Consider the following 25,342-nt stretch of genomic DNA (forward strand, 5'->3'; position numbering starts at 1 on the left):
CTTTATTTATTGTTAGTCTGCACATTCTGTGCTCAAGTGGGACTAAGTTGTAGTTGAAAAATGTAAATGTAGTTTGTAGCCGGAATTCGTCACTGCATGTAGCTACTCGAGTAGCTGCACGTGGTGTTGACTGTACTACTTTGTACATAATTCTAAGGAGAGGTGGGCTACATAGTGGTACAACAGCTGTTGTCATAGGGAAGCTGAACAGGAGCAGGAATGATTAGCCAAAACATAAATACAGCAAACAGAAGTTTTACTTAACTTATACCTTCAGCCAAGTGTTGTGAAAAAACTTTACACAAGAACAAACAGCAATAAAGGAAGTAAAGTGCATCGTGCAATGTGAGGCTCCCACTGCCACTACATGAGCAAAATGACAAACGCTGACTAAGACTGAAGACTGTCGACGACTGCGATCGAAGAGTGGGTCGTGTAGTTGCCACAGATCATCCTATATAGTGGTGGCGGATGACTCTCGTAGTCGGAACTACTGAAAGCGTGACTCAGTGGGGCCGCATTATTAGATCTACCAGGTCCCCGCACGACCGCATCGGCGTCTGTCGGACACGTGCGTTTTCACTGCCAAGTGTGAGTCGCTGGGCGGGAGGGAGGGTATCGATCTAACGATACCGCATTAATGTGACCGCTTCTGGGGTGGTGGGTATGTTGGCTGTATGTAGTTTTTGGAGGTTTCGCACATCCAATTAGGTGAATACCGGGCTGGTTTCCATGTTCCGCTTCAGACACATTCTACAAAAGCCTCCAGGACACTTTCTGATACTTGCTAACTTAAGGTACTGTATACGCAGACAGATTGGGTTCACTGCTTCACTCCTGGGGAGTGAACAGGAGACTGATGACCTTAGCTGTTTGGTCTTCTTAAACAATTAGTCCGCTTCGGCATGGCTGCATAAATGGCTGTCAAAATGGTGCAGCAAAAATCTAGACACTGCAAAGTGTTAAAGAAAAGAAGAATTCCAGTTTGTCGTCACAGTGTCGCACGCAGGTTACTGTGTAAAATTATTTCATAAATATCTTTGTTTATGTTGCTATCAAACAAACTGGATGATTCGACCCCAAACCAGGAGAAACCACCGAATTACACTGTGACGACAATGCAGTAAGATAAACATCAATCGCATAGCAATGGACAAGGCCCCGTACGAAAAGTAACGCCTCTGAACTTTTTAATGTGAAACCTCTTAAATATTTTTAAATAAAACAAATTTTCGTAACATTCTACATCATTAATCTTCATGTCTACATTTTTATTGCTCAGTATTGTCGCCGAGGCGACGAAGACATTTCTCCCAACGAGAGACCATTTCGTTGATACGGTTAGTGTAGAATGTTTGACGTTGTTGACGGAGCGACAACCTCACTTCTGCTTGTGCCACTTCATTACTGTCAAAGTAAAGCCTCCGAAAGTGTTCTTTAAGTTTTGGAAACGGATCAAAATCGGATGGGCCCAAGTCAGGGCCGTATCGAGAATGATCGAGGACGGTGAAAACCAAGCCGTCGGATAGTTTTAGATGTTGCAGCGATCGGGTGTGCTCTGGCATTGTTATGTTGAGGGAGAAGGCGCTTCATGTGTGGACGAACTCTTCGAATTCGTGAAACTGGATTACGCCATGGTGTTTCCACTCACTGACGTAGTTACGTTACATACTACCATGTTACACGCAATAATTTGGAGACCTCCAGCGGCAGAGGGATGCAACTTGCGCCAACGAAGCGGGAGACTCGACGGAGTAATGCGCATGACGTGGAACACCTCAGTCGATATTGAGAACAGAATAAAAAATTCGGAGGCATTACTTTTCAGCACGGCCTCGTACTCCTATTTAAGTGTTGTGTCATATAAATGAACTCTAAGCAAATACTGCACGATCCAACGACGGCGATGTCTGCACCACTAATAGAGGCCATGCTTTCGTTATTCTGACCCAAGATTCTTGAGAGCAGCGCGAATCGCCGACCGTTGTGGCCGAGCGGTTCTAGGCGCTACAGTCTGGAACCGCGCTACCGCTACGGTCGCAGGTTCGAATCCTGCCTCGGGCATGGGTGTGTGTGATGTCCTTAGGTTAGTTAGGTTTAAGTAGTTCTAAGTTCTAGGGGACTCATGACCTCAGAAGTTAAGTCCCATTGCGCTCAGAGCCATTTGAATTTTTTTTTTTTTTTTTCTTTTTTTTTTTTTTTTTTTTTTTTTTGTTACTGAATCACAATGTTCCGAGAGGTCACAGAAACTCACTATTGTAGCCACCAAAGATGCCGACTACTGGTCGCTTTAGAATTACGCGATCTAGTCAGCTACTTTCTTTGGTACATCAGAGCGATTACTGAGATTACTTCTTCTCGATGCTTCGGCTTTACAACAGAATAATTATGTGCGTCGGCCAAAATTTAAATACCCCCAAAAGACACCACGCCAATACCGTGTGACCGCATCTCTAGCCTTGATAAAAACCTTAATGTGGTGAGGAAGAGAAAACAACTTTCTTCAGTCATCCCATATGCGTGTGGAGTCACTCATTGATGATTAGAGCCCAAAGGGATACTGAATTGCATTGATCTTGATTGCTATTTAACACACGCCGTTCCATACAGTTCCAGACGTTTTCTGTGGGCTTAAGGTCGGTTGGTTTACTAGCCACTCGAGGTGCGAGAAGAGTGCCTGAGGGTTCGTCAAACGAGAAACATTTGCGTGTACACAAGTGTTGTCTGTGTACGCAGTATACTCCGAATGAAGATGTAAAAGAAAGGGTCGTCTCGCTCGTCGGGCGCGGACGCCAAAGTCCGGGGGCGCCTCTTCCATCCCAGGTCCAGTGCAAGGTTCCACGCCTGACTGAGTTGTAGGTCATGGTCTTTATTAATTACACCACCTTGCAGCCTGGTTCCGACGGCGAAAGCGCGGACACTGCAGGCCAGAGGGCGGACAGAGGCGCCGATTCCCCCACCACCGCCACCGTCAGCCGCGGCGACCGAGGTGGTGGAGTGGTAACGGCCAGCTTATATAGGACGCCGAGAGGAGCAGCACAGCATTCATCAGGGACCACCTCAAGTTGACGACGCGTCTGTTTGCCGAAATATCGTGGGAGAATTACGACGTGAGCCGGCCGGATACCCGAGAATTTTCGAATTATGCTGAGAACGTTAGATCGCATAGCTACTAAATTCATCATATTACATTTATTAATCGTAGTCCAGTTTCTTGAAGACACAGTGGACTGTTACTTATAAAATTGTACTACATGACTCTCAACGACAATCTATTAATATACTTTTTATTACACTGATGAAACCGATAAGCTGTATTTGTGGCGTATTATATTATATGGAGATTCAGACTGCTTTTTCTCGAGCCCAGTACTTTAACGTCACACCCTTAAAAAGAACTCCTAGCATACGTCTCTCCATAACCTGGTGAGTTGCCCTCATTTTTTGCGGGGTTTTCCTATCAACAAACCATATCTTATGACTAGAAGTGAAATCTAGTAATAAATACTGACTAAAAGTTTTCATTCTCAGACGCAGCGGACATTTAGTTTTGAGAACTATGTGAAGTTCCTCAAAAGAACTTCAGACTATTTTTACTGTTGCGTCTATTTCTGTTCCTGTCCATGCAAGGATTGTCTTCAGTTACTCTAAGTACAAAACTGTGGATGGATCTATGACTTCATTGTTAATCTGCACTATTTTATTTTCGATACCTTGGTTATACATTATTCTAGTCTTGTTGCAACTGATTTTGAGGCCTACTTTAAAACTTCTTCTGGTTTGTCCCATACATTGTCGGAGTTCATCTTGTGAAAATAGTGCAATGGCATCAGAAGCAGAAGACGGTGCATGGTGTAACATATAGGGTGTGTCAAAAAGAATGACCTAATTTTGGACCGTAATATTTACGAAATATGGGACGTGCCGGCAAAGAAATATCTGTTGTTCGAATGGGCGTGACCTAAAGTTTCAGAAAGTCGCCATTAGATGTCAGTCAATGCGTCTTCTCAGTTTTCAGTCAGTTAGAAGTAAGGTGGCATGCATTCGACATAAGGTGTTTTGTGTGCTACAGTTTGCAAAGAGCGAGTCAGTCATTTCGATCCAGTGTACTTTGCATAGGCGTTAGGGCATCGATCACCTGCACTCAAAAGCATTCGACGTTGCTATCGTCAATCTGAAGAGCCGGTATGCTTGTGCAAAGTTAAGAGTCCAGGTCGGTATCTAGCTTCTGATGATATGATGGAAAGATTTCGGCAAACGTTTGACTGGAATCCACGAAGGTCAATTCGCCGCGCAAACAGAGAACTGGCAACGCCTCATACGACTTTCTGGCGAGAGTTAAGGCGTCGCTTTGGCTTTAGACAATATGGACTACAATTTGTGCAAGCTCTACAGGTTGCCGTTAAAAGGAAACGGTTTGATTTCAGCAAGGCTCTGCTAGAGGACATGGAAGACGATACACTTTTATCACCGTTAATTTTCAGTGATGAAGCAACATTTCCTATTGGAGGTAAAGCAAACCGGCATACGGTGTACATATGAAGACTTCAGATCCTTTATGATATTACTGAGCACAAAGGAGACTAATCTAAAGTGAATGTTTTTTGAGCCATTTCTCATGACGAAGAGAACAGTTGCTTCTTTTTTGAGAAATACACAGTGATGAATTAGCTTTCTTCAAAGACTGTAGAATTAGCTTTTTCCACAACTTCATGAGGACTCCGAAGTTTTCACTATCCAGCAGGATGGAGCTCAACCACAATGGCACAACAACGTACGTCAGTTTCTCAAGGATAATTTGCCTCAGTGCTGGATAGAGCGCATTGACCCCGAGACACTGCCGTACATTCTTGGCCTCCAAGATCACCAGACATGATTGCATGCGATTTTTTGTTGTGGGGGTTTGTAAAGAAAAATGTTCATCTCCCCTTTACCTCATGACATAGAAAAAGTGAATAATAGAATAACAGCCGCCATAACTTCTGTAAAAACGGATTTAAAGCTCCCTAATTTCTGTGAATAGGCTACTGTACAAGATGGTAATTCATAGTCGTTACTCCGTTGCTCTAGTTTCGCGGAATTGCCTTCTTTTACAAACACGGCGAAAATGATTTTACATCTTCCGGTCCTATAACTTTCCTTCAAGCTGTAATCATTTCTACTGAAACACAAAACTGGTTCCGTCAAGGCAATGATTGGCGCATCCTTCATAAATTACTGGCGTGTTGCAAATGATCTCCACAGTAATCTGGGAGACCTGGCTCATGGACCATCTCGCCCCGTTCAGCTGCGCCCTAAACTAAACACTAAACTCATGTATCTGACTGCCAGGCTACAATGTGACTGACCAGCCTCTGCACAGGCGCCACGCAGTTGTGCCCAGACACTACAGAGGGCACACACCACACGGACTACGTTATGCTTCCACCTTACATCACCTAAATCGTGCCAAACGTGGATATAGGTGGAAGAACGACTCCCCTCGGACAATGTATGTGTCGAAATTTGATTCGATAGTACTACCACAGCGCTTCAAAACAGCAGTGGGATTTCCACAGTGGCCCTCTTGAAGAGCCCACATGGAGATTCCACTACTTGCATAAGTCATTATTCTCTGGATTCAGGACTACACCAGAGTTCAAAGTTAGTCAATGCAAGAGAACACTGAATACAATGCCACGCACTATATTAATACCAAAGCATTTCAAAGCTTCTTTTAATAGATTACTATAAACTGTTATTAAACATATAGTTGTTGTGTGCAAGCAAGCCGCTTCGTAACAGCAACAGTTTTCGGTGGTAGGAGGTTCCCTTCCTGCCACGTATTTACGAGGGGCGTTTGGAAAGTCCGTGAAAAGTCCGAGAGATGGCACCACCGGCGCGTATCGAGGTCATGTTTAGTTAGTAGCATCTTTGGAAAGAACGAACACACCAAGTTTCAGCCATATTGGTCTATTTCTTTGTGTTTGGCATTCGTGTGAATCAAGGAAGTCGAGTGATTGTCAAACAATGGACGAAAAAGAATTTCGTGTGGTGATTAAACATTACTTTATGAAAGGTAAAACGCCTCAGGAGACTAAAGAGAAGCTTGATAAACATTACGGTGACTCTGCACCTTCGATTAGAACAGTTTATAAGTGGTTTCAAAATTTTCGGAGTGGCCATAAGGGCACGAGTGATGCTAAACGTTCTGGACGCCCTGTGAAGGTCACGACTCCAGAAATCATTGATAAAATCCGTGATATGGTTTTGGATGACAGAAGAGTTAAGGTGCATGAGATTGCTGGTCCTGTGGGTATCTCGAATGAACAGGTATATAATATTTTGCATAAACATTTGGACATGAGAAAGCTATCCACAAGATGGGTTCCGCAATTGCTGACTCTTGACCAAAAGCGGAATCGTGTGAAGTGTTGCAAGGATGGTTTGCAGCTGTTCAGGAAGAATCTGTAGGACTTAAAGCGTCGTTTCATCACTGTGGATGAAACATGGATACATTACTATACTCCTAAGACCAAACAACAATCTAAACAATGGGTTACCAAGGGAGAATCTGCACCAAAAAAGGCGAAGACCATTCCTTCGGCCGGAAAGGTTATGGCGACTGTCTTTTGTGATCTGCAAGGGATAATCCTCATAGACTATCTGGAAAAGGGTAAAACAATTACAGGTGCATATTATTCATCGTTATTGGACCGTTTGAAAACAGAGCTGCAAGAAAAACGCCGGCGATTGGACCGCAAAAAAGTCCTTTTCCATCATGCTCCAGCACACATCTCAGCAGTTGAGGTCACAAAATTAATGGAAATACGATTCCAACTCGTTTTACATCTCCCCTATTCTCCAGACTTTGCTCCCTTGGACTACTATTTGCTCCTCAATTTGAAGAAATGGCTGGCAGGACGAAGATTTTATTCAAACGAGGAGGTGATTGCAGCAACTAACAGCTTTTTTGCAGACTTGAACAATTCCTATTATTCGGAAGGGATCAACAAATTAGAACAGCGTTGGACGAAGTGTATGAGTCTAAAAGGAGACTTTGTCGAAAAATAAAAATGGTTTACCCCAAACACGTAAGTAGTTTTTATTTTTGCATGGACTTTCCAAACGCCCCTCGTATGTTTGACGCCAAGAGCACTTGGCGAATACAACAATTACACATAGAGAAATGTTTTCTAACACCATGGAGAGTAATACATCCAAAAATTGTAGACAGTTCTGTCTATTTAATTTTGCTTGTACAAAAATTTACATTTCCTGGCCATTTTCTTTTACGATAGTGGCTCGAAGAACAGTGGGTAATGTTCTCCGCAAGAGATTGTAGATGGACAGAAAAAAGTGGAAGAGGATATTAACAGTACTCTTGAAGCTAAAATTGTACACATTGTGTGATGATAACGATGAATGTCCACTACTATGACAGGAGTGGCTGCTGTCTATAGTCAACAGCAAAATGGTACATAAAACTAACGAAAAAACTGATGTATGGCATTTCACGGTATATCAACTGTCGCACAACATTACGACGATTTCTAGGGGTGACTAGCTTGGTATCGTGACTAAAGAAGCAGGGTGCCATTAATTTTGTACTCGTTGGCGTTCAAAACTCCTTTCTCAGAACCACACAACTCAACCGATGACCGCCATTCTGCATTTTATTTTTCGTTACGATGGTGGAGGATAAACAGAATAGTGCCCGGTGACGAGGAGTGGTTTTTCTATGCTTATGTAAAGACAAAACAACAATTAATGATGCAGAACATACGGCCTCAATCAACAAACTAGAAATAAGAACGCTAAAGTGTATAAGACGAAGAGGTTTCCTTTTTCTTTTTCGTGATAAAAGAAACTTGTTTATTCCATGGATTATGGAAGGACAATCAATTCTGAATCCTTTTGTGAGACATTAAGAAAACCGAGAAGAGCCATTCAAAATAAGCGCTGTGTTTCTTGACCAGCGGTGTTAAGTTATCGCTCACAAACATGCAAGAACAGCTTTGTCTGACAGAGAAGGAAGGGAGAGTAAGGTTTAATGTGCCCGCCCGGTTGGCCGTGCGGTCTAACGCACGGCTTTCCGGCCGGGAAGGAGCGCCTGGTTCCCGGCACGAATCCGCCCGGCGGATCCCAGTGAACAGGTCAGTCTGTGGATGGTTTTAGGCGGTTTTCCATCTGCCTCGGCGAATGCTGGCTGATTCCTTTTATTCCACCTCAGTTACACTATGTCGGCGATTGCTGCACAAACAATTTCTCCACGTACGCGTACACCTCCATTACTCTACCACGCAAACACTTGTCTGGTGTGAGACGTTCCCTGGGGGTTCCGCCGGGGGCCGAACCGCAGAATAACCCTGGGTTCGGTGTGGGGCGCCAGAGGGGTGAATTGGACTGCGGTAGTCGTCGTGGGGTTGTGGAGCACTGCGGCTGCGGCGGGGACGGAGCCTCTCCGTCGTTTCTAGGTCTCTAGTTAACATACAATTCAATACAATACAAGATTTAATGGAGAATGGCGTACGAAGTTGGCTGTGGCCTTTCAAAACTAACCATCCTGACGTCTGCCTTGAGTTATTTAGAGAAGTCTGTTTCTAAATGGCCAGGCGAGGATTTGCACCACCCTCTTTTCGAGTACAACTGGCCTATGGCAAACAAGAACTGTTACTTGTAGAATGGCCGTTTCTGAAGGCCCATTAGGTAGCTTGAAACTGATTCGAGTAATTTCCGCAGGTGCTTTCCACAGAAAAAAATGGCTCGGTTCCCAGAGCTTTGTCTCCGACGAAGATCTTCAAGATGTTATCACGGAATGGCTGCTATTTCAGACGGTAGAGAGAATTTTGTCAACTCTTCTAGACATATGACAAATTCGTATGTATGAATGATGATTATATAGAGAAATAATACGAATGTGTAGTTTTAAGGCTTTTCTATTGAATTCACTTCAACTATCACAATATTTTATACTATTTGGTATTAAAATTGCAACGCCATGAAGGCGGCCATGCATCAAACGTCAAATTGAGGCATGTATGCAAACGATAAGGATTTCATGCAATCACACGAAGCTGGTAAGAGTGAAGCTATCTACGTACCATGTACAAGGAAAGATCACGCACCGGTTTCCTCATTCAGAATTCGCATTTGAATATAGGTTGGTTGCGGGAAGGTCGTGTTACGAATAAACAGTTAGCAAAGCTGTGCAGCATCATACAGCCGCATCACTTGCCTTGAATCAGGAAATAAATCATGTTCGGAGCAAGGCGAGTACCCACACAGATAGTTCCACGGACTGGCAACAGGGCGACCATTGTTGCAGCTACCCTTGACGCAACAGCAGATCACAGGGGCAACATTGGTGCACCTAACGACAAAGGGACAACACGTCTCTTCAGGCGAGTCCTAGTAATTCATGCTGCATCAACGTATTGGTAAGTGCGGCACCTTGCTCATGTCTATCTCTGACAGTGTACTGTAAAGCAATGTAATTGTGTTTTAGGCAGTCAGTGATGGATTAATTAACGACCATAAAGTTAGTGCTTTTCTCTCAGCATTAATTGTGTTACTGGTAAACAGCATACACAGTATCTCTTCCGTTCAAGAACTGCTGGCACTTGTCGAGTGGGCTGCACTGACTGGAGACACTTACGACACATCCACAGTATATCTTCCAACGTAGTTGGGAATATGTCTGATGGAATCGGAGTTATCGCGTTCGTGTCTGAAATAGTAAGTCCACTGCTCTACTTACGCTGAAATATCTCAAGTTCCACAACACCTAGGTGACCTATTTGTGTTGCAGAGGGATACAGTTTAAACCTCTGGGCCTCGTAAGATGTTGGCAGAGCTGAAGGTGGGCTGTGTATTGTACTCAGTGAGAGTAGAAATCTGTATTGTCGACTAAGTTCAAATGGCTCTGAGCACTATGCGACTTAACTTCTGAGGTCATCAGTCGCCTAGAACTTAGAACTAATTAAACCTAACTAACCTAAGGACATCACACACATCCATGCCCGAGGCAGGATTCGAACCTGCGACCGTAGCGGTCGCTCGGTTCCAGACTGTAGCGCCTAGAACCGCACGGCCACTCCGCCCGGCATTGTCGACTAAGTCCTGACAGCACGTTACACTTGGGATTTGCTCATCAGTGTGTACAGCACCTGCTGTTAAACTTTTTTACGCCATAGTTTACTTAACAACTGCAAATAAATGGTTGGTTCAAATGGCTCTGAGCACTATGGAACTTAACTTCTGTGGTCATCAGTCCCCTAGAACTTAGAACTACTTAAACCTAACTAACCTAAGGACATCACACACATCCATGCCCGAGGCAGGATTCGAACCTGCGACCGTAGCAGTCGCGCGGTTCCGGACTGAGCGCCTTAACCGCGAGACCACCGCGGCCGGCTTGCAAATAAATAAAATGAAAATAACACTATAAACACGAGTTACTTTGCCCAGTCATATAAGAGAACTGCTCACGAAATACTGGGGAGATATAGTCTGCCTACAAAATGAAAAGCGAGCAGCGCTCGTGGTGGGAGGAAGTTGTCTTTCCCGGAAGAACTCTGCAGCTGGCGTACAGGGTGACGATTTAGTTATCTCTGTATCGGTGTAGTGCAGCATGCAGGGCTTTTCGTTGATCCTCTCCATAAGCGTTTCTCGCGTCAGTATTATCAGTAACTCATATCTGCTCTCCATGAAGCGTTAACGCACTTTTTGGAACTGTGAAAAATGAACAGCCTCGCACCTCTTCCTTCCTCCCTACCCCCCCCCCCCCCCCCCCCCCTCCACCCGGCCATGTTTTTCAACACTGTGTTGCCAGAAATTCATAAGACGCGCTGCAGAGGATCGGTAAAACTTCGTGAATCACACTGTGATATAATGGGGTGGAATGGAAAATCACCTGATCAATCTTCGGTTTGCAGATCTATGAAGGTGGGGATTGCATGGCCACAATCGGGTGACCTACCTTCGTCACGCTTCTACCCTCCACCCCCGCCCTCTCCACACTGTTACACCCTCTTGTAATCTCCACCCTCTTTCCTTCTTCCATCTATTGTCCACATTAAACAATGCTCAGTTCAACAAGTAAAGTCTTTTATGAAGATCTAAGAGAAACGACGGGTACAATAATCTTACAAGTTTGCTTAGCTTGTCACATTGAGATGGCTACAGTTCTTCTTGTCTAGGGTCTGATTCTGGAAGCTGAAAATCTAACATCAGGTCTTCACGGGTGGTTTGACTAAATAAATTGGAAGATTACTGTTGCGGAATTTTTTACGTAAATATATTTTCCACTGATTTTCTCACATTTTAGTATATCATACAGTATTTTGATTTTTTACATTAACAAAGACGAAATTACATTGTTCGCACCTGTTATACAAAAATACGTCGGATCACATCAGAAACAAGCTTACGACTCACTAACTCTGCAGAAAAAGTTATATTCCAAAGGGTTTACAATTTTTCTTAACAAATGGATTCTTACTAGTTTTCGTTACTCGTTACATTATTAATTTCGATTATTATTTCATAAATGAATCCAGAAATGAACATAGTAAACAGTACAGGATTGTGTAATTAATAATAGAAATTTTAAGAGCGCAAAAAATTCGTAATTTCAAATGTTTCTAAACAAATAATTTTAACTGTACATTCAGAACTAGTGCTTATCGCTTATAACATCCAAACTAAAATATTTTATAAAGTGTATAAAATTTTATGAAAGTTTTCAGAAAAGCAACTTAGATATCATTGACCTGTCCAAAATTCGAAAAATAATACTGGCATCGAGAACCACAGATGAGCAAAAGTAATGGTGGAGGAGGATTTCCCGTTACACTCTGAACACAGTTTATCCCCTAACACGGCTCTACTGCACTTAGAAGTGGTACACATATTTAATATAAGTTGTTAACTCACACCATTTAACAAGAAACTTTAAATGTATACCGTTGAAACACCATTTTTAATACAGTCTGCTACTGTTCCATTCCCTGCAACGCGGAAACTATTGGTCTTAGAGAAAAAATGACTATGACATTCTTTGTAGGAAGTTTAGTTTAATTTCGTACTAGGATACATTTTTGCCAGAAGACAAAGTTTTTGAGTTATTCAAGAAAAACATAAAAAATAATCTCTAAATGCCCCACCCCACGCTCTCACCACACAGGTGTGGAATTTAGTATGTTGTTCATGACACTCCAATGGCGAATACATATAGGGGGCGACCCCCCCCCTGCCCCCTCCCCCCCTTGTGGGGCCGCCCGCATTGCCCCCCACGTCGGCCCCGCCAGTCAGCCCGCACACTTATTCTGTCTGGCATTTGTTCGAGAAAAGTCGCGAATATTCTACTGTTTTGGGAGAGATTCTTCAGTACAAGCAAACGTGCATAAACGCCCTTAATGATCGTGATTCTGTTATGCAAGCGTTGTCTCTTTGTTCAGGATCTGACTGTCCTACTTTGCAAAGGCTGTACAAAATATTTGCTTGTTTGGTACATCTGTTGCTACAGTAAAGAAAAGTTTTCCAACACTGCGGCGCATAAAGACATGACTGAGGTCGGCAGTGAAGGAGGATCGACTTAATGGCTTAGCTCTGTTGAACGCTCACTCTGACATTGATTGTCCTATTGACGATGTAATTAACCAATTTGCCAGGAAGAATAGGCGCATAGGATTCACCATTTAAGGAAGAGAACCACAATTATAACTTTTTTATATCATAGATGGCATTGTCTTGCATATGTGTATAATCAGTTTAAGTAAAACTTTCTTAAACTTTGCATGTGACTTAATTAATTTTTATTACGGTAAAGGTAGCTCAAGATATCTTTAGCGCCCCCTCCATGAGATTTGTCTGTATTCGCCACTATGACGTTCCCCGCTACCACTGTACGCTTCTTTTTCCCCATTCGACCATATTTGGTCTTCTTTGCCTGGGCTGCAAAAGGCATTGAGCAGAAATGGCTTACACAGGTTCGAATTTAGTGCCGGCTATTTCCATTTGCAGCCGGCCGGGGTGACCGAGCGGTTCTAGACACTACAGTCTGGAACCGCGCTACCGCTACGGTCGCAGGTTCAAATCCTGCCTCGGGCATGGATGTGTGTGATGTCCTTAGGTTAGTTAGTTTAAATAGTTCTAAGTTCCAGGGGACCGATTACCCTAGAAGTTAAGTCCCATAGTGCTCAGAGCCATTTGAACCATTTCCATCTGCCAAGAAGTTTCGAATGCACGCACATTCCTCCGCACAGTGAAAATTCATTCTCTACCAATATTAACTCTCAGAGGAGAAATGGACATTTTGGTAGCGGTAATGAAGTGGAGTGCGTTTTATCCCATCTGCCGTGCGCCACCCAGCTTTAGTCGCGGGATGGAAGGGCCGGAGGGAAAAGGGGGGAGGGGAGAGGGGAGGGTGCGTGCTCGCTTCCGCACTGCGACGTGATTTGTTGCGCTCATTCCGACGCGATTGCATTACGGAGGGGCACGCCTACCCGTATCTGGCAACCTGCCTTTGATTTATAAGTGCCCGCCCGGAACGTCGTACGGCCGGCACAAGGGGAGGGGTAATATTTGCATGACCGACTTGTATTTGCCTTAACTACATTATGCTCGGCCCAGGTCGGATATTTATAGGTCCGCTGTAATTTTCGGTTCGGGAGCACGTAATGAATTACTGTGCGGTGTGTATGTCAGGCGTGCCCTCCGCTCGGCCTGACAGAATATTGGAAACGATTTCTCATCGGCTCCCGAGATCCTACGTCGCGTGGCGGGATGCTCCCCCAGTCGTGAGGAATGCGGTAGCTTTATTACTGTGCGCTCTTATCGTTTTCAACCACCCGATTTGCTGTCCTAGTTCTTACTGCAAAATTAATGGACGGGGATACCTATGAGGTATACGAAACATGTCTAGTTTGATTGCGATGTGCCCCGAACAGACACTGAGAGTAAATTCTGAAATAATTGCTTTGACGTTTATGAAATGTAGCCTAGACCACAACGTATGGAATGTCTGTTTCCGGGACGGCAAACTGGATCTTGCCAACTGATAGTGTCTGTGTGCAGGAGATCGGCGTGTAAGTACCATTTCTGCCCCTCTGCCGAGCGATTTAGTTAGAATAGACCATACGGGCTGCATGTGACACAACATAGAAAGTATTGGGAACGCAGATAAATCATTCGATTGACTCATTGAGCTAACAATGAGGACAGACTGCGAATGTTTAGCAGAGAGAAACAGTTATCATGGAAATGGCGGGAAATTTCCATAGGTATTATTTGAGGGTTCGGGAACTCACACAGTTAACGAGGGACGTATCCGAACGCGGAGGCTGGCCGAATGACAATGGGGCTGGGACCCTATGATCACGAAGAAGCAGCTGTGCAAGAAACTTTAACGTGCTAAGACTCCGCTTGCGTAATATTAGTCCCGAGATATGGTGCCCTATTTCAAACATTTCAATCGAGTCGACTTCAGTAATATATAAGTACGCTACTGCCGACAAGAAGGCTCCACATGGAATGTTACTTCTCTCCTCACCTGGAAGAGAGAGAATATCGGTAACTCGATTGTATACTGAGACAATGTAAAAGTCACAGATTTCCGGAGTAAAACTGAAAAAAATTGGAAATAAGAGCTCAAAGAGGCAGTTTCCCGGCTTTCAATTCCTAAAGTAAAACGGAGACTGTTACTATCAAGCAAACATTACCACACCTGAAGAACCAAATCAAATGATACTGGTAACAATAAAGCTTATTACCACAGAAGAATCATGATAATGAGAATTTAAATTCAAGTACGTAGCATAAAATACAATTGTAAGACTTTTCGTATACGAGGATGTGCTGAGAAGTAATGCCTCTGAATTTTTTATTTCGAAACTGTTAATACTTTTTGAATCAAACAAATGTTATTAATATTCTACATTTTTATGCTTTATGTCTGGTTACTTATTTCCTCTACGTAATCACCCTGACGACGAACACATTTCTCCTGAGGAGGGACTGTTTGTTGATTCCCTCTCTGTAGAATGTTTGTTGACGGAACCACAATTTCACGTCTGCTTGCACCGCTTATTACTATCAAAGCGAACTTCTCGAAGTTATTCTTTAACTTCTGGAAAGAGATGGAATGGGGCTATGTCAGCACTGTCTGGAGGATGATCGATTACAGTGAACCCAGGTGACGCAGCGCTCGTGTGTTTGTTCTGACATTGTCATGCTGGAGGAGAGGGTGCTCCATCTGTGGAGGAACGTTTTCTGCGGTTAGACACTAGATTACAGAACGCTATTCCTCGTACATCGACATAGTTACGTTACATATCATGTTTTACGCTACAATTCGGAGCCCTCAAAAATAGGTAAAATATTACACAGGATGCTTTTTCTGTCCAATATCTTGAATGTCTTACATCTACATCCATACCTTCCACACCACACGTTCCTTTCACATATGGCACGTTCGGTAGCTCAGATGGTAGAGCACTTGCCCGCGAAAGGCAAAGGTCCCGAGTTCGAATCTCGGTCGGGCACATAGTTTTAATCTGCCAGGAAGTTTCATATCAGCGCACACTCCGCTGCAGAGTGAAAATCTCATTCTAGAAAAATGATTGCTTACATCCCTCTATGTACGCTGTAATTAGTCTAGTCTTCTATTCACAGTACCTACGGTAGCGATATGTAGAAGGTTATAGTACGTTCCTAAACTTATCGCTTACTCCTGGTTTATGATACTTTGTAAGCAATCTTTCACGGGATAGTCTATCTTGAAGCACCAGTCCGTTCAAAATTTTCAGATTTTTGAGGACGCTCTCGCAACAGTCAAACAAATCTGTGACCATTCGTTCTGCCCTACTTTGTATGTGATCGACATTCCTTATTAATCCTATTCCCACTATCTTACTAATGAAACGAAGTCTGCCACTAGTTACTACTTTCGACGAAGCCTATTACGTCATTACATCATTACATTTCACATTCCTGTAAATTGGTATACCCAAGTATTTCAACGAGTTAACTGATTCCAATCGTGACAGTATTGTAGCCACAAGATGTATCCTTATTTTGTTTTTATACTTATGAACATTTAATGCAAGCAGTCAAACCGTGTACCAGTCTAATTCTCAGTATTTGTGCAGTTTTTTCCAAAGAGGACTTAGAAATAAGTACATCGTGTGAAAAAATTCTGACGTTATTATTCATCTTGTCTGGCACGTCATTATGTAATTCATGAACAACGAAGATCACATCACACTTCTCTGGAACACGCCTGAAGTTACATCTACATCTGTCAATAAGTCTACGTCCAAAATAATATGCTGTGACGCTCCAGCCAATTCTCGGTTGATACCTTATGTCACTGTGCTACCGTTAATAAGCATTTCTGTGGTATGGAGTGATACGCTTTTCGCAAGTCACGAAATATCACGTATACCTTACTGCCTCGGCCAACGACTTTTAGGATGTCATGAGAGGTAACCCACAAGTCGTGTTTCGGACGACTAACGCTTTCAAAATTTACGCTGAGTAGTACGCACGTAGCCGTTTATTTGGTATTTCCGATCTTTCGCCTCTGTAGATGAAAGTAATCATGGAAGATACGCCTCTGCGGGGAAGCGCTAAGCCAAATACACAGTCCAGTCACATTAATGTGACGATAGCCCGCCCCCGGTAGCTGACTGGTCAGCGTGACGGGTTGTCAATCGTGTGGGCCCGGGTTCAATTCCCGGCTTGGGCGGGAATTTTCTCCGTCCAGGGACTGGGTGTTGTGCTGTCCTCCTCATCATCCTCTCATCCTCATCGACTGCAGGTCGCCGAAGTGGCGTCATATTGAAAGCCCGGCACCCGGCGAACGGCCTGCCCGATGGGGGCCCTAGCCATACGATTAAATAAATAAATGTGATGACCTGTCAAAAGCCTAAATAACCACATTTTGATGCGCGGATGTGCAAGAAGAGACTCAGTGACGTTGTGAACGGCAGAGACAGGGTTGTGCAGCCATGCCGACTCCAGTGCCGTGTCAAGTTGCGGTAGCTTCCTAGGTTCAGCATCCATGGTGCGAACAACCTGACCTAGGCAGTCCCACAGATTCTCTACTAGATTTAAATCCGGGGAGTTTGGTGACCAGGGGAGTATGGTAAACTCATCCTGCTGCTCTTCGAACTACACACCTGCACTGCGAACTGTATGACACTTTGCATTATCCTGTTGGCAGAAGCGATCGTTCAGGAAAAAAACCTAAATTTGGTGGACGTGGTACCCTCGGTATAAGCATATTTGTCTTGATCCACTGTGTCTTTTAGAAAGACGAGATGACCCAGAGAATGCCACGAAAACTTTTCTAGACCGTAACGCTCCCTTCACCGGCCTGGATCCTTCCGATGATCGTTGCAAGGCCGCACACAATTCTGACCATCTCTCCGATGGATCTTAATCATCTGAAAACGTCACCTATTGCCAGTCAGTGGACGTCCAGTTGCGGTATTGTCGTGCAAATTCGAGCCATCGTCACCAATGAACAGCAGTCAGCATGGGTTCATGCACCAGGCGCCTGTTGCGGACGCCCACACGCAACAACATACGCTGAATGGTCGTTGAGGAGACACTGCCTAGATGACCCACAGAGCGTGGCTGTGTATGGACCAAATGGAATGACGCCTACAGTCGCAGTGAAATTTTGCCAACGCTTTGACCAAAGCCGCTCACACTTGGGTGATGCTGATCGGGAAGTCTTTGACGGACTGAAGTCAAATACGGATTGAAGGCTGAACTCGTTTCTGAGCCACTGAGCCGGCCGGTGTGGCCGAGCTGTTCTAGGCACTTCAGTCTGGAACCTTGCGACCGCTACGGTCGCAGGTTCGAATCCTGCCTCGGGCATGGATGTGTGTGATGTCCTTAGGTTGGTTAGGCTTAAGCAGTTCTAAGTTCTAGGGGACTGATGACATCAAGTGTTAAGTCCCACAGTGCTCAGAGCCATTTGAACCATATTTTTGAGCCACTGACAGCTTTAATATTGGGTGGTAAGATTGCCTCTCCTCTAGTGTTGTAGGCATGATAGTCACTATTGTTCTCAAACTCTGATGCATTATTTATGACGAATTTCATAGATATATTATCATGGTGCATTTAAAATGCCTAACTCGTTGAAGAGATGTCTTCATGACGACCATAGGTGGACACTACATGTAATTCTTACTGCTCGCCTTTGTGCAATCAATAATTTCTTTCTAAGTAATAAGTTGCCCCAGAAAATCACTCAGTAAGACAATGTGGCCGCGCGGGGTAGCCGCGCCGTCTCAGGCGCAGGCACCTTCCACGATTCGCGAGGCTCCCTCCATCGGAGGATCGAGTCCTCCCTCGGGTGGGTGTTTTGTCCGTAGAGTAAGTTAGTTTGAATTATATTAAGTAGTGTGTAAGCCTAGGGACCGAAGACCTCAGCAGTTTGGTCCCATAGGAACTTACCACAAAAATTTCCAAATAGCATTATTCAGCGAAAATTTGCAAAATATGTCAGGTTGTTGATTCGCTTCTTTCCCAGACTTGCAATTATACGAATAGAAAAAGTAGTTGAGTTTAATTGTTTGAGCAGCTCAGTAACACGTTTCTTGCAGTTCAATTTTTCATAAATATATACACCCAGTAATTCGGTGCTTTCTATCTATTAACTGTCTCCTTTTCATGTGCTAAATGAATTGCTGTTATGACTATTTGTTTTACAGAACTGGACATACCGTGTTTTCTCAGAATTACGGGAGAGTCCATTTTCAGGCAGCCACTCACTAATTCTTTAAAAATCGTAATTAACAATCTCTTTTGTTACTTTCTCTCTAATGCGATTTATTATAACATTAGTATGGTCTGCGAAATGTATCAATACTACTTGCTGAATGTTTGAATTATGTAGAATTATGCAACACAAATTCTTACACTTTGTTTGTTAGGCATGATAGAAACTAGTTGTTAGAGTTATCAATTCCATAGCATTCACGTTTTTCAGTAGGGTAACATGATCTACGCAATGAAACGCCTTGGGAAGATCACACAAAAAAATCAACTGGAGAAATTTTTATTAATTACGGCTTGCAGTATTTGATGAGTGAATGTTCGAGGTCAATTCTAAAAGTAACAGCAACCTATCAGTATGAAATGCAATTAACACGGCAGGCGTTTGAATCTCCGGGGAGGTGAAGATACATGCTTTCAGAAAGTTTCGACACACGCCTACAGATGGTATGACAAATTGAATAGGAAAGGCAGTTGAAACGAAATGGCATGGTCACGTCCCTAGCTGTGTGCGCCTTAGAAGTACAGCGAGCAGTAATACGATTTTTGTGGTCGGAGGGCATACAACCTCGACAAATCCATAGAATGATGTTGGAAAGGTGTGAAGACGGGGGTGCACTAGTGAGAGACGAGTGTACGAGTGGGTGATGCCTGACGTACCTGAGTCACAGACGAGCAACTCTCTGGTCGTCCCAGCTCAGCCGTTACTGTCTACAATGTGGGCGACGCTGACCCCATGATTCGTCAGAACCGGCGTTTTTTTGTAGAAGCTTTAACCAAGGAACTTAGACTCAGTGTCGGGTCCGCTCATACCACTATCAGTGAGGTTCTCAAGTTATGTTTTTTGTGTTCACGATGGGTACCTGGGATGGTCACAAGTGAATACAAGAAGAACCCTGTTCAGGCTGCCGCATCATTTCTGGCGCGATATAAATCTGAATGATACGACTTTTTGAGAAATATCATCACAGGAGAAGAAACCTTGGCGCATCACTATGAGCCAGAAAGGAAAGACAGTCTTATGACTGGCGATACACATCTTCTCCAGCCAATAAGAAATTCAAGTCTCAGCCCTCTGCCAGATAGGTTTTCACCCTCTTCTGGGATATGGAGCACTACCATCAAAGGGGTGAAACAGTAAACAGTGTCTGCTACAGCGATATGTTGGAAATGATGTAAAGTCAGCAATACGGAGCCGTCGCAGAGGACTTCTGTCTAGAGGCGTCCTTCTCCTTCACGACAAAGCGCGCCACCACACCGCCGCTGCAGCTCTTGCCGTCATTCGGAGACTGAGATTTCAGGTCGTACTGCGTCCGCCATACAGCCCTTATCTCGCTCCTTCGGATTACTAGGCGTTTGGGCCTCTGAAGGACGCTCTCAGAGAGCGACGATTTGAAAATGATGATGAGGTTAGAGAAGTGGTGCACTGTTGGTTGCTGGCACAGCCGAAAACCTGTTACTGGAATGGAATAGAAAAGTTGGTGCAACAGTATGAGAAGTGTATTGAAAAGGAGGGTAGTTATGTGGGAAAATAACATCTTGTTTGTATCTGTAAGTGAAATAAATCCTTCGGAAAGAATAGTTCGCTGTTACTTTTTGAATCCGTTTCTTTTAAACAGCTCTCTGCGTCGAGCAATCCGGGATTTTATTTCAGGCCCCTTACAGCGGTGGTTCATCCAAGACAGGCTACAACAACTTGAATTTTCTCCTCAGTGTGCCGCCCCAACGTCTCTAAAGTCAGTCCATTTTTGCTATCATGCCTATTTGATAAGGGCTTTAGACATGGGAGCAACGTTGGAAAACTGGCTGCGCTGGTCTTATGCGATTTCCTTCACAGATGCAGTGCACTTTCAAAGAATCGTCCCAACAGTTTCTCAGCTGTCCAACAGATGGCTTCGCATATTCACGCTACGCCATATCGCTTCTTAGAATTACGTCTAACTGTTTAAAGTATGTGAAAGACTTCAGAAGTTTATCGCTGACCTGCTGATTAGATGGTTTCAGATCGTTTTTCTATTTTCTGGGTATTATTCTCCACTTATCCACATTTAAAGCGAACATCAAGAGAAAAAGTGCCTGTGAAGTTCCCCACCTCATTACGATCATGTATCGACGATACTTTCCCGTAGAAGAACGTCTTCACCGAACAATGAGAGTGATGTTCACCCCGCCTGATAAATCGTTAAAGAATACTGAGAGGATTTTAAGCCTCCGATAGCCTGTGGCGGCTCTTATAACTCTATGCAATCACTGAGTAACGTGGCGCAGTGGACTCGCGTTCGGGAGGACGACCGTTCAAATCCCTGTGAAGCTATCCACATACGGATTTTCCATGATTCCCCTAAATCGGTTAAGTCAAATGCCGCGATCGTTCCATAGAAATTGGCTCGGCCGATTCGCTTCACCATCCTTCTGTTTTCTGAACTTGTGCTCCGTCTCTAGTCACTTCGTTGTCGACGGGACGTTAAACTGCAATCTTATTTCGTTTTTCCACACAGCTCTTGAATTTTTTCATTTCTCTGCGCTGATGCAACAGAAATTGGAGGTAGAAAATCGGGAGTATCAAAACATACAGTTATTTGCTATTGTTGGATGTATCATTGTTTATAGCATAGCATCTAGGTATGAAATTAAGAAAAACTTTTGAGAAGCACCATAAACACTAATGTGCCAAAACGTGACGACCAGAGCTCACTGAGAGACAGGATCCTGTCTGGTGGGGTTGTGGGTAGTTGAACACAGTAAGAGAAGTACATATACTGTGCACAGAATGCTGTGGCCGCTGGATGCGCAGTCGGCTGGGGAAGTGTGGGGAGAGTGGCAGTGGTGGGGGTCGCTCAGAGCTCTGTAGGAGAAATGCTGAGCGCCAGAGGGGAAGTGCCTTTCTAAACTAAGGTCTATGCTCAAATTGTTTGTAAATATCAAGTTCAGCCCCTCCACATCCACACTCGCATGGTGACCTTTCAAAAAGATGTACTGTCACCTCTGCCTTTTTTAGTATCTAAGAAGAATTCCACCAAAAATGCAGTGATTTATTTTCGCTTTGCATGTTAGCCAACTGTGACTCTGAGAGAAGTGTCATGAGTGGCGAATTTTGAGTAAAATCTACACATTTTTCTGATTGCCCTGTCAAAATTTGCTTCTTTTTCCAAAACACAGCGAAATTTACAGTCTCACCTCACTAACATGTACAGACGCAATTGTGAGAGAATTCTGAAACAGTGGTTCAGTATGTTTATTAAGTGAGGAAAAGTAAATTCAGCAGTTTAAGAATCTACTAAAAAACTTGTAATGTCTTCACATATGTTTTTCCAAAACCCATAGCATTTCTCATTTCACCAGCTATCGATGGCCCTTAAAACTTTCATTCTATCACCGAAAAAGTCTATAGTTATTGGAATAACATCGTAGATCATGAACGATATGGAAAAATACTTTGCTCTCTGCATGCTGTCATTTGTCAAAATCTCATTTCGATATCTAAAACCGTTTATGAAATATAAGGAATGTTGTGGATATTCCACTCTGCCTTTATCACTGGCTCGCTGTAATCGCAAATGAATGTGCTACATTCTATCAGTTTTCTGGAGACTGGTGACAGACAGATACCACTACCCAAGTCTACAGAAAAATTCAATATGTTAGCTATATTTCGTATGCAACAATATATGACGCAAAATCATTGCGACCTCTGTTTTTCATTGCACACTTTTCTGAATCTCACACAGTGTCTTATGTTCACATAAATATCACATTAACTATGACCATTAAAGAAATGATGGGCACATCACCATGAACGTGACATATAAAGCTATCAGTAAAGCAAAAATGAATTTTTTTACCGAATAGTTTCTTTACGATCGTTTGAAAAAGATTGTGGAGTGTTCGGTGTTCGGTTCGATTCTGTCATCGCTGACCGGCTCATTTACTCTCATCATGTTAGGGCCTGAAGTTAGTCTGTCACAACCGACCAGAAACAACACATACCACAGATATTACTAAAACCTTCACAAGATAATAATAATGATAATAGTAATAATAACAACTGACACTAATATTGATAACAGTAATTAACAGAAACAGTTATAAAGAAAATAATAGTTTACACTAATAATGATATTACTAGCAAAGGTCATTTAGAATGTTTTAGTTTAGTATTACCGAAGCGGAGGGAAAAAAGAAAGACGAGAATACTGAAATGACAATGACCATGCTTTTTAAGAAAGAAGAGAATTAAAAAAAAAACGTTTGCCAACATGGAGAGGAAAAAGTTGTGACAGAGGGGGAATGACGAGAGTGAGCTGTAGACTAGTTAATGGAAGAAGGTGGGCCATTCACTGTGCTTTGGAGTTTGGCAGGGATTTAATGTCCCTGATTTTTTGAGGAATATTTTTCCAAAGTCTGCCTGCAGGTAAAGAAAATGATTTAGACAATACGGCTCTGTCGTGTGGTATGGGTAGACTTACCTCGACTCTCGTTAGACCTGTGCAACTAATCGAAGGCACTATGACAGCTGTGGATTACAAGCACATTACAGCGGACCACATGTAGCCTTTCAGTGCTTGCTGTCTTCCAGAATCGCCCTACAGTGATTCGAAGAGTATGGTAACGAGCACTCGTTGATGTCTTGGGCACCGAATTCACCGAATGGAACTCATCCGGCATGCTACCAGGTGTCAGATCCGCGCGCACAAACCACCAGCCCGTAAATTACGGGAATTACGCCACCTGTGCGGAGACATCTGGTGCCACCTCCAGTAACCTACCAAAGACTTGTTGATTTCATGCGAGGCAAAATCGCTGCTCTATTGCGTTCCTAAGAGGGACCAATACGCTGTCAAGTAGGTGGTCATACTGTTTTGGCTCATCGATATGTATGTACGTATATTGTTGCATCCTGTCTGTATGAATAGGATAAATCACATAGGGCATATTAATCACGTATTTTTGTAGAGCTGTACAAAAACCTGAATCTTTCAACTCGCATACAGAAATACCTCATGAATATAAACCAACAAACTAGTGAAAGTGTTACGGCCTGCGGTATTTATGTAGTGTGGCCAACGGCGTCTATTGTTTTTCTCCCTCTATGCGCCACGCCAGATCTTTCAGACCTGTTGATCTGAACGGATTGAACTCATTAATCTTCAGAAAGACGGTTTATTGTCTAACGTTTGCTGCGTCAGTGCAGGCCAATAGTTTCTTAAGACGTTGCTCTTTCACCTGCTTCTCGAACACCTTCGAGTTTACTTTTTACAAAGTGTAGAAGTTACTATTTCTTGTTACCCATATATTTTCCAGATACGTAACTTCCTGCATAGCACGAAAGCTCTATTTTTGCAATTTGTGCTTAACAGCATGTTTTAGTTGCTAAGGGATGACACGTATGACACTCTCATTGTATTCATCATCGTTTCACAGCCTCGAGGCTTCTTAATGAGAACTCTTTTAAGGTTCGAGCTTGGAACCCGTACAGAAGAATAATCCGGATGCCACGTTCCAACAGACATTGCAGAATTTTAAATTTGTGTAGTTTTTAGGGAATGATTTTTTGATCATGCTGAATTTTGTTTTTTCTTCTTGTGTTCGGATCTTAGTTCCCACGTCTGACTGCAGGTACAAGTCATCTGACCACCAACATATTTATGTTTTGTGACTGTTACGTTTCATGATTTTTGATTTCCGAAGCAACTTTCTGTGCTTCTTTAGTGACTATCATTAATTTTAGTTCTTTTACATTAACACATCAACTCATCTTTTTCTCAACCTATTTTCAGATTCTCTAACTTGAGTTTTAAGACTGCAGCAGTGCCAGGAAGTGTCAGAGTGTTGTTTGCAGTACTGCATGCTGCTTAATTAGCTGTTTACGATATTTCAGACTCATTTTATATCTTCATATTGTAAACGCAGATATGAAATGGTTGCCACTGTGGCGTTTCGTTCTCGTGTGTTCTTTGTTTTAACTGCAAAGGTTGAAGCAAACAGAAAACTTCATGTCGCAAAGCAGTTACTAATCGGCACAAATTAAACTAGCATGTTACAGTAGCATTTCTAAAACACGTTGGGCTAATCTACACATTATCATTGTATCGATCGGAAGTGAGGTACACACTAAAAATTCCTCTTTAAGTTCCACAGTGCTAAAAGCCTATCTGTACAAACGAAATAAGAAATGGCATATCAACAGCAGCTGCTCATTTTATTTGATAGTACACCTCTACATAGGAACTTCAGAAAGTAAGTTGCGCACCAAACGGTACTGCAGTGGCTGTGTTGTTCAGAAGCAGGATGCAAAGTTGTGAACAACACAGGCACCGCAATATTGTTTTTATCTGCCGAAACCAGGAGATTGACTTTCAATTAAAGTGTCGCCCCTATTCGGGAATGTTCATAATGGATATATGAGTCCAATTTCTAGACATATGGTTGACGACATGTGGAAGTTTGGGTCTGGGCATGAATCGCGCTCGGATAGCCTAACGGTAGAGCGACCGCTCGCGATTTGCAAGAAATCCTGATTCAAATCCTGGTATGGAACAAATTTTTATTGTTGTCACTCCATTACACA

Source organism: Schistocerca americana, chromosome 2 (assembly GCF_021461395.2).
Source record: "Schistocerca americana isolate TAMUIC-IGC-003095 chromosome 2, iqSchAmer2.1, whole genome shotgun sequence".
In the NCBI taxonomy this organism is placed as follows: domain Eukaryota; kingdom Metazoa; phylum Arthropoda; class Insecta; order Orthoptera; family Acrididae; genus Schistocerca; species Schistocerca americana.